The 11,066-nt window shown below is 43.4% G+C and overlaps 1 pseudogene; it reads right to left on the bottom strand.

Annotated features, from left to right (window-relative positions):
* Positions 1–1,970: 1,970 nt before the first annotated feature.
* On the bottom strand, positions 1,971–2,628 carry LOC111174519 (ferritin light chain pseudogene; annotated as a pseudogene).
* Positions 2,629–11,066: the final 8,438 nt, after the last annotated feature.

Below are 11,066 nucleotides of genomic sequence, written 5' to 3'. Positions count from 1 at the left end.
AGGTAGAAAATTTTACTGATGACAGGCTTCTCACAGCAAAAAGTAGATGCCAGATATCAATTAAATAATTTTTGCAAAGTCCTGTGGGGAAGCAAGCTGGGATTCCATTCCCAGCTAAAATATTGGTCAGGAAAGAGTGTAAAATGTAGATATACAAAGACTGAAAGTTTATTGTTCCGTTTATTGTTTATAGAGTTTATTATTCATTGATTATTCTTTCTGCTGAAAGGCCTACTGGTATATTTACTTCAGTAAGAAGCAAAAAGGAAAAAGTGGGAGGCAAATAAAAGAGGAAAGTATGTTGTTACATGCAAATTAGTGTTGGCTGTTTCCTCTCCTTCCCCTTTCCCCTGCCTATGCCCTTCAAGCCTTCAGTAATACAGTGAGGGGAGAGGCTGTTTGAGTTAAAGCCATACTAAGGTCCTCTTCTTTTTGGTGGCATCAAGACTTTTTTATGGAGATACAATTTACATATAACATTATATTAGTTTCAGGTGTACCACACAATGATTTGATACATGTATATATTGTGAAATGATCACCACATTAAGTCTAGTTAGTCCATCACCACAGAAAGTTACAAATAATTGTTTTCTTGTGATGAGAACTTTTAAGATCTAGTCTCTTACCAACTTTCAAATGTACAATGCAGCATTATCAACTACAGTCACCAAGCTGTATGTTACCTCTGATATTTTGATTAAAAAGAGCATTTGCTGAAAACACATATTAAAAGTTTGAAAGCCACCACAGAACAAATACAAATAGAATTAGGAAGTGGAGCTAAACCAACCTCTGAACTTTGTGATAATTCCACTTAAAGAATGCACTTTTTAGGGCTTCCCTGGTGGCGCAGTGGTTGAGAGTCCGCCTGCCGATGCAGGGGACACGGGTTCGTACCCAGGCCCGCGAAGATCCCACATGCTGCGGAGCGGCTGGGCCTGTGAGCCATGGCCGCTGAACCTGCGTGTCAGGAGCCTGTGCTCCGCAAAAGGAGAGGCCACAACAGTGAGAGGCCCGCGTACGGCAAAAAAAAAAAAAAAGTGCACTTTTTAGTCTTTACCTCCATGTCCTGGTCAAGGTGAAGTCTGGTTTCTCTCCAGTTCTCTCATTAAAACAGAAGCTCAACTGATTGGTTCTTTCTTTTTAACCCACCCTGTTTCCATGCAAAAGACACTAGTGTCCTTCTGGAAAAGTTAAGAATATAGACACTCCCTAAGCTATCTGTAGATGCTGTGGGTTAGGAAGGTATTTTGTTAAACTTCATTTAACTGAAGGGATATAGGGTTGTGTTGGAGAAGGGAAAGGAAATGCTCAAAAAATGAAGTATCTCTAAAATGACAGCTGTGATACCTACTGTTTACTGAGTATCTGCATATGCCAAGCACATTACATTAACTTTTTTAACTCTAAAAATGACCTTACACTTTTGATATCATCAATACTGTTTTAAAGATGTGACAATGGAACAGCTTATAAAAGGGACCCTGAATTTGAGGGCAGGCACCTCTGGTTCTACCTCTTTATTCTCTCTGTTTTGTAATGTTGTATCTTCAATAATATTCTCACCTATGAGGATCTTGTTCCAATGCTTGATATATCTTGATCTTTTGAAACTGGGGGAGAAATCAGTGTACAAAGCAGGATACACAGTTTTGCATTCTTCAATAGTGTTTTTTCACTTTTAGTTTTTAACACACTGTGATGTGTAAAATGAAAAAAATATAAAATAGGGCTTGTCCACAGTGGGCTAAATCTTTAATTCTCTTAAGAACATTAGTGGATTTTTAAAAGGCATTCTATACTAATGTTTGGTATGTGCGTAATTTTATTTTTTTGTTGGGGGGATGGTTGGTGATTAGTATGTTCTCTATAAGAGATAGAACTTGTGATTTTTTTTTTTTTGGCTGCAAAAAGCTTTATTGTTTCCATTTGGTCCAAGGCTTGGGAGAGAGCTCCAGGGCGGTTAAAAAGCTGCCTAGTGGCTGCAGAGTGGGGCTTCAAAAAGCTCTGACGCCAGAGGGGCTCCTCAGAGGCCGCTGGACTTCAGAGACTCCTGTTCGTGCTCGAGGGTGAGCCTTTCAAAGAGATAATCGCCCAGCCCAGCCTGCGGAGCAGCCAGCCTGCGGCGGTTGGTCAGGTGGTCGCCCATCTGCTTGATGAGTTTCACCTGCTCCTCCAGGAAGCGGCTCTCCCGGAAGTCGTAGAGGTGGGAGTCTGCGCGGGCAGAACCCAGGGCGCGCAGATCCGATAGTGCCTGGTTCAGGTTCTTCTCGCTGAGAACGGCGGCTTCCACAGCGTCCTGGGTTTTACCCCACTCATCTTGAGAAGGCTTCTGCACATCTTGGAAAAGGGCGTGGCTCCAGCACCGGTTTTGCATTTTCAAGAGACGCTGGGCGCCCTCGCGCTTTTACTCGGCCAATTCCTGAAGAAAGTGGCCCACGACGTGCAGAGCCGCATCGTCGGGGTCGAAATAGGAGCCCAGAGAGAGGTACGTGCCCGACCCGCAGATGCATGTTGAACAGGCAGTGGACGGCGGCCTCCACCTCGGTAGAATAATTCTGACGAATCTGGGAGCTCATGGTTGATTGGTAGTAAGGAGCTAAGCGCAAAAAATGGTGTTGCTGGTCCTGGAGGCCGAGGATAGCTGAGTGGCTGATTCCAAAGGTTGTGACTGGAAAAAAGGTTGGAGGGTGGTCAGAGGCTGGAGCAAGGAAGGTCCCTGGGTCTGTTCATTCCAAACACTGTTGAAGCAAAAGACAGATATGCAGGACAGCTGAGCGCACTGCCTAAAGTGATTTTTTAAAAAAGAATCACATTATAGTAAACCAAATTATAAATAGGCAATAATTTATTAAAGTCTAAATGAAAAGTTTTCTCTGTTAAAGAGAGTACTGTTAGGTGGCATCCGGCTCTCTGAATGCTCGGGGCTAGAAGGTGCTTTTTGATAGTGTGTCCTCACTTCTGAGCCCTAACCAACATAGAGATGGAAAAAATCATTTGGCTATATTAATGTTCCTCAAGCTGCTGTTGAGAAAACTACATGAAATTGGAGAAAACTTTGTCCATGTGAATTCGACCCTACCTAAGAAAACAGCTTCAGGGCCTTTAAAATGCAAAAGCCGTATTCTGATTGCCAGAGCACATGTGAATTGTTCAATCTCTTCCTCAGAATTTGGCTTCCCATGTAGATTTCACGACAGGGAAGAATCTACTGAGCAACATTCCGGCTGTTACATTAGCCTCTTATGAATTTGTATGATGTTCTTTTGTTTTTGAGAAACTGATCTCTGCCTAGGATATTCACAAAATCCAATTTCTGAGCCTCTAGAACTGAAGCCCCATTTCTGGATTAAGATGTTCTCTTCCGAGGCCTCTAGGCCTCTACCTAGTGATGACCGTCTCTGGACACACCCCTTCAATCTACACAATTCTTCTGGCTCATCTGTGTTTTATTGTTGTTATTTCGTTTGTTCTGTGTGTGTTTACATTTATCCAGTATCGAGATTGTTATTTTCAGCCTCACTTTCTCTGATTTGCGGGGGTGGGGGGGGATTTCCTGAAGCAGTACTTGTGGATAAGTTAAAAAGAATAGGATGTTCACTGGAAACAAAGAAAAACTTCCATGGTAAACCTAAGAGGAAACAAATTCATTTCGCGGGTATAACATGGACCTAAACTCTACAGTTCAACTGCATGTGACAGCACAAATTTCTAATCCTTGTGTGGCTGGCATATGTGTGTTGCTTTTGCTTTCAGAGAGCTGGAGGCTGTGAATTTACTTTAAAGTTTGATCCTCGAAGGTATCTCTTTTAGAATATTGAGTTATAAAAATTTAGGATCTAAACTTTGGGTTTATGTGTGCAAAAAAGATAAACTTTCTCTTGATCAAGCACTAGGCCATTGGAACTGACTGATAATGGATTAGAAAAATAATGTAACAGAGTCATGCAGCATTTATTTTGGAAATAGCATGGTGTGAAAAAACAATTGAGAACCACATAAAATGAGCACTGAAATGTTGACCTATGACTTTTGCATGTCTTTTGGTGTGAAAGAATTCACCATCAAATCTAAATCAACACACAAAGAATAAGCAAGATCTAGGAGTCAGAGGACATAGAAAGTCAGACGAAATGGTGTGATTTGAGTGTCTAAGGGTGAAAGATGGGTTACATTGACTGTGTTCAGGAAATCTCTTTCTTTTTTTGGGGGGTATGGTGCTTTCTAGGGGTCCATTTTTAACCCCATTGCATCATGGGTATACTCACATAATACAAATAATGAAAGGTGGTTACATCACCAGAGTGACAGAGCTCCCTACATGAAGAGCCAAAGGTCAAGAAGAAGCAAGGCCTCAGATATGAATTCTTTTTCTCTTTTTGGCTTTCCATCTTATATCTCCTTTCTGGATCTCACAGATCAGTGATTTCATGGTCCTGCATCTCACACCGGTGTTAGTCACCTGAGCCTCTCTTTCCTCAGCTAAACGTGGGGGTAATGACATCTACCTCTAGTCTCATGAGGGTCAAATGGTTCAATATATACATGACATTTAGAGTAGCTCCTGGCAGGTAGAAAGCATTCAAAAGTTCCTCCACCACCTCCTGATCACATCACCTTCTTATCAAATCACATTTCCTTTGGAGAAGAAGGAAACTGAGTTTCTTTCTTTAGTCTGGAAAACAGGCTGAGTTAACTTGTTATATTTCTTCTGTTCAAATATCCTGAATACTAGTTTGCTAGGAGATGCAATAACAAAATACCACAGACCCGGAGGCTTAAACAACATAAATTAATTTTCTCACAGTTCTGGAGGCTGGTATTCCTGAGATCAAGGTGTTGGTAGGTTTGGTTTCTCCTGAGGCCTCTCTCCGTAGCTTGCAGATGGCTACCTTCTCGCTGTGTCTTTGCACGACCTTTTCTTGGTGCATGCCCATCCCTGGTGTCTCTTCCTCTTTGTATAAGGACACCAGTTCTATTGGATTAGGACCCCACATTTATGACTTCGTTTAACCTTAATTACTTCTTTAAAGGTCCTATCTGGAAATATAGTTGCACTGGGGATTAGGGCTTCAACATATGAATTTTAGGGGATACAGTTCAGTCCATAACACCCTATAAGACATTTTAAGGCTTGCATTTAGGTGAACACTTGGGCCACAGTTACCAAGCCTGGCTCTCAACCTTCTTGATGATGTTCATAGGTGTTTTGGTCTCAATAGGGGTAAATACATTGCTCTGAACATTGGGATTTAGCTCTGTTCAGTGACCCCCACTACACCTGCTCCTGAATATTCCTGTGTTGAAAGGAGCTTCACTTTCTTGATCATGAAGTAAAAGGTAGGCAGTACCATCAGGGTGCCAGGGTGAGTGCCAGAGTATAATCAGACCCCCATCCAGGGCCTGGAGGAGTCAGGGGCATTTACCATCCTACAGTGGAGATTCACTTTAGGAATAAGACAAAGTAAGCAATTTGAGTGGGCATTCATTGAGTTCCAGGTCCTTTCTGTGACTCCCACTGTAGCTGTGTATTTGGCAAGTTAGAAGGTCAATTTATTTACTTTTGCCACGGAACCTATTGGTAGGCGGAGCTAGATGTTTGCATGGAAATGGGTAAGGCAGTTCGCTTAAATAGTACATGGGTTCACAGGGTACATAACTGAGTTCAAAGTTATGGTTTGCCAGTTAGGCGTAAACTGAGGGAACCCTGACCGAGGCTACTCAGTGTATAAAGAAGAGAGACTGATAAGATGGCTTCCATCCCACACTAGGTCATCAACAGAAAATGATGCTTTTGTGTCTGAGGCAGGGGGTCCAGGACTTCTCTGAGCACATCCCTCAGGTGGCAGGTTGGGATTTGGAGACTGGCCACATGAGGGAGTCTGAAGAGTCGTGTCCTGAGGTGCTGGGCCACGTTAAGTCTGGAGCACCACTGGCTGGGGTAGCCCCAAGTGGAGTGTTGTCGTTCCTTCATTTTGCAGGCCTTGGGACAACCCTGTTTCTTCAGATACCAGTCTCTTTGCTGTGTAAATCTCTTGGGTGTCCCAGCATGAACTGCCACACCAGGTCTTGATTGGAATGTGGTGCCCATTCAGAAGCAGCAGCTTCTCTTGGGTGGTGGAGGGCAGTGCCTGAGGTTTGGAGTTAGCCGGGAGGTGAGAGATAAGACCGACTCAATGAACACCAGTCAACCAAGAGTACTCCTTGGACATTTTAGGGGAAAGGGCATTCTGTAATCTAGGCACATGGGATTGCGGGTTGACTGTGGAGATATGATATACGCTGGGACACTCTGATGTGACTACTCAAATCAGAAATGCTACCTTTCATGGAGAGGTGGGTACACATGCTGAATCAGAAGTGTGCCTGGCCTGATCTCTCCACTGCTTTCAGGGGTCTTTCGAAATCATAATTCTGATCATGTAATTCCAAATCTTTCAACAGTTCCCAGTTACTGTACTCAGGGATGAAATTTTCATGCCCTTGCCTGGAATGCAAGCCCTCACATAATGTGTCCCTTGGCCACCTTCTGTGCAGCCTCACTTCTTTTCATTATTGGCTCCTTTTACATCTTGCCAAAAGTGCCTCTGTACCTTTACCTGTGCTCTTTCGGCAGGGAAAGCTGTCCCACCCTCCTAACCAAGTTCCTACTCATCCCGCATGACCTAAGTCAATGATCTTCTGGAGTCACCTCTCAACCACTCAGAGGATTAATCATTCCCAGCTTTGTTTGACTTAAGTATTTCACATTTCAATTATAATATTTATCCTAATTTTGTCATTATCATTTTGCTTCCTAGTTTTTACTAAAGCTGGCTTCCATAAGCTTCAGGTTCCATCAAATCTGGATCCCCCCCAGGACATAAAAACTAGGCCTGGGATTCAATCATAAGGGTTGCAGAGCTACAAAGGAGACTGAATGTTCATCCTTTATATGTCTCCTAAGCTAGATAAAGTCAGGGCCCTGCTTGGGAAGTAGTGAGTATCATGTAGATTTTAATTTTCTTTACACTTCTTCTAAAATGTTAGATCCTTAAAAACAAAAATGATCATTTCATTTTCCAGTTCCTTCTATCAAGCAAAGAGCATGGCACTTTGTAAACCCTTAGTAATGATTTGCAGACTAAGTGAACTTTGCACTAGGTGTATGAAGCATAATATAAAACTATGAGACATTTAGAGCAGAGCTGTCCAGTTGGAATATGTGAGCAGCCTGTTTAGTTTAAACTTTTTTAGAAGCCTTAAAAAACTAGAAAGATGCAGGTGAAATTAATTTTAATAATCTATTTTATTTAACTCAAGATATCCAAACTCTTATTTCAACAAGTAATCTATATAAAGTGATTAATGAGACAGTTTACCTTCTTTCTTCATGCTAAATCTTTGCAATCTGTTGTGTATTTTACACTTCAGGCACATGTCAGCTTGGACTAGATTAATTTCAAGTGCTCAACAATCACATGTGACTTGTGGCTATCACATTGGACAGTATAGATGTATGGTTTTAAAAGTAGTGACAGGAAGAAGAAAATGCTTTTGATCCAGCAATTTAATGATGGCTGCATCGGTGACTTCTAAATTCTAATAATATTTTCTGCCTCCTAAAATCACATTAATTTTGTGTCAAAATGCCTTCCTCACCAAAACCTTACAGTAGATTGAGAGTAAAAACCCACAGGTATCAGTCTTTAAATGTAAATGTGGGTCATAGTATTTTTAAAGCTGCCATAGAAGAAATGCAGCCTCCCGGGGTCAGGTGTTTTTAACATGCAAATAGCATCTTGAAGTCCTGAAAGAGATAGACTTCTCATTTATGAAGCGTTATAGTAACTCCAAGACCCTTCATTTCACAGCAGAATTTCCTGAGCTCATTGTGTGAAAAGAGTGCATTGTCTAGTACATTCTGTCTTGGGAAGCTCACCTGCTGCAACTCCAGTAGATGTGAAAGCTATATGTTTACATGAGAAAAACTTTCATTAGACATTCCTGGTGGTAAATTTTGTAGTCTGGGAGCCTTGTGTAAATCCCTGGTGTGGCTTTGCTGACTTCCTAGTCAAACTCCGTTCAGTGTGTCACTGCACGCAGCAAGTTAAATTTTGACGAGCTTGGGAAAGTAATTGGGCTGTAAATGTTACCCATTACTCAGAGAATTGTAAATGTCCGGAAATGAAACCAAATGATGTAAAATCCAATTGATATTTTCGGAGCAAGCAGAACCATAGAGATATAGAGCAGTCAGGGGCCTACGTCCAACTCCTAATATTTCACATTAAAAACCCCAAGGCCTGGGACTTCCCTGGTGGCACAGTGGTTAAGAATCCGCCTGCCAATGCAGGGGACACGGGTTCGAGCCCTGGTCCGGGAAGATCCCACATGCCGCAGAGCAACTAAGCCCGCGAGCCACAACTACTGAGCCTGTGCACCACAACTACTGAAGCCCGCGTACCTAGAGCCTGTGCTCCGCAACAAGTGAAGCCACTGCAATGAGAAACCTGCGCACCGCAAGGAAGAGTAGCCCCCCGCTCGCCTCAACTAGAGAAAGCCCACACGCAGCAATGAAGACCCAGTGCAGCCAAAAATAAATAAATGAATAAATTTATATAAAAAGAAAAAAACCCAAGGCCCTGAGGGGTTTGAGTGGCTCAACCAAGGTCAGACGAGTAATTTCGGCGACAACTGGGATTAGGACCCATTTCTACCGACTCCTTAGCTCAGTGTTCCTTCCTCTCCGTCATGTGTCCCTGCACCTCCTCCCTTCTGCAGCTTTGGTCATTTGACTGAATTTTGTTATCTCAGGAAGGAGAAGGAGAAGCAGAAAAGCCGAAAACTGTCAGCACTTGGTCCTTGCATTATTATGTAGCGTATGATAATTGTTCCCATTTCCCACCACAGCAGGATAGAAACATAACATAGGTAAATGTCAGTTTTGGGGGAAATACTAATTTTCTGAGCTGGAAGCTGATGGAAGTAAAATGGGAAAAAAAAAAAAAAACAACTGGGTCAGACAACAGCTAAAGGGATCTGGAACAGGAAAGGCCATTCTGCTGGAGCTCAGCCTTTGAGAGAGGTCAGTCAGTAGGTGCTCCATCAATATTGATTTGATTGATCACTTGAAAGAGGTGAGAGAGGAAGGAGAGGGATTGCTGGTGGTCCTTTACCAAGGCTTGGGGCCTTTTGGATTCAGAGGAGTTTGGGGTTCCTGGAGGGCAGAATCCAGGGGTGCCTTAAACGAGGTCACAGGAGGGTAGGCAGCTTGTCTCCTGTAGACAGGCATGGCACTGGCTTCTACGGGTCAGTCTCAGATGGGCTGTTTCCCAGCGGTGTGTCCTTAAAACAACTTCCTGCCTTTTTTTTTTTTTTTTTGCGGTACGTGGGCCTGTCACTGTTGTGGCCTCTCCTGTTGCGGAGCACAGGCTCCGGACGCGCAGGCTCAGCGGCCATGGCTCACGGGCCCAGCCGCTCCGTGGCATGTGGGATCCTCCCGGACCGGGGCACGAACCCGCGTCCTCTGCATCGGCAGGCGGACCCTCAACCACTACGCCACCAGGGAAGCCCTTCCTGCCCTTTTAAAGACAAGAGGGCTGACCCAAGTGACTGTTTCTGGAGTTCCTACATCAGCCCTGTCTTAGGATCTGTCGGGGTGGTGAGGACCTGGTGTGACCGTTCACGGAAGGTGAAGGAATTCGAGGATTGACCACGTCTACAGAAAACAGGCACGTCGTGCCATCTTTCCCTCTGATATGAAGAAATGTGACCTTTCCCGCCTTTCTTGGTGGCTTAGAATAATAGAATTGGTTCGGGGGGACAGAGGGAGCCTGGGTAAAGCCTACAAAATGAGGTTTTCTTTGCATCCTCCGAGGAGCTCTGACATGGCCTCTCCTCTCCCATTATTTTCCACTTTAGAAATAAAATCATCCCAGTGCTCCATACATGGGTCCTGTAGCGTTCACTTAACAGCATGTTTATTTGAAATCTTGGACTCAGCGCTGAGGGGAGATGGAAAGTGCTAGCCTCAGGCCCTCTTGATCTCCTGCTCCTCGTGAATGCTGCATTCATCACTTAAATGTAATATATTTATAATCAGGGCCAAGGCAGCCTGACCCTGTTTTATTCTAAATAGATCACAGGCAGCTGGATATGGGGGCTTCCTGCTTTAAATCAGATGCAAAACGTGTTAGCTGTCAAGGACTTTGTTATGATTCCGTTGATCTCTTTCTTTGTTTTTATATAAAAAGAAAACAGAAAGTTGGTGGTGGGTGAAGGGAAGGTGGTAGGGGCTCCCCGGAAAACCAAACTTCAGGAATTGCTCAGCAGTGGAAGGTTACATAGCCGGGTCTTTCCATCGGAAGGGGCGGGGGCAGGAAGATAGCATGTCGGAAGCTTAGATCTTCCAACCCAAGATAATTAATTTCGAAGCCACATTTTTCCCCCTCTCTGGAAACATTAATCATGAAAATTAAAAGAAAAAACAAAACCAATTGTTATTTATCGCTTCTCTGTGCAGTAGGGCGTAAAGAGCACTAACCAGGAATGTTCAACCACAATTTTTTTTCCCTCCTAGGACTTAGTCTGGGGCCAGCCCTGTATATGTATATCATTTTAGGGCGACAACTCCAGTCTTCTTCAGCCTCATCTTCTATACTGTGTGCTTTAACCATCTCTGCTAAATAAAGGTACAGTCCCTTTTGGTGACTTGAATCATTCTTAAAAGAATGGTCAGAGTAAAGCAAGCACTACCTATTTTAATGATGGTAGCAAGTAGAAATCAAAGATCCGGAACTGAACATTTGCACAGAAGGAAATCCACGGGGACATTGTTGCTTTAAGGCATCTGATTATTTATCTGCCTACAGCCAGTTCCTTGGCTCTCCCACTCCACCCACCTACCCACCCACCCACCCACTGTTTCCCCTTGTTACAAGGTGTTCTATCTTGGAGATGAAACAAGTGAGGGCTAAACTAATTAACTAACAGCTTCAGCACCTTGCATTCCTGAAGATTTATCCCATTTCGAATTCATTGCCATTTCCCTCCAGGGAAATAAAGATTGCTGCCTATTAAAG

Source organism: Delphinapterus leucas, chromosome 6 (genome assembly GCF_059928025.1).
Source record: "Delphinapterus leucas isolate spDelLeu-1000000601 "Yukka" chromosome 6, BTC_Dleu_Yukka2, whole genome shotgun sequence".
Classification (NCBI taxonomy): Eukaryota; Metazoa; Chordata; class Mammalia; order Artiodactyla; family Monodontidae; genus Delphinapterus; species Delphinapterus leucas.
This window is presented reverse-complemented; position numbering and strand designations above follow the sequence as displayed.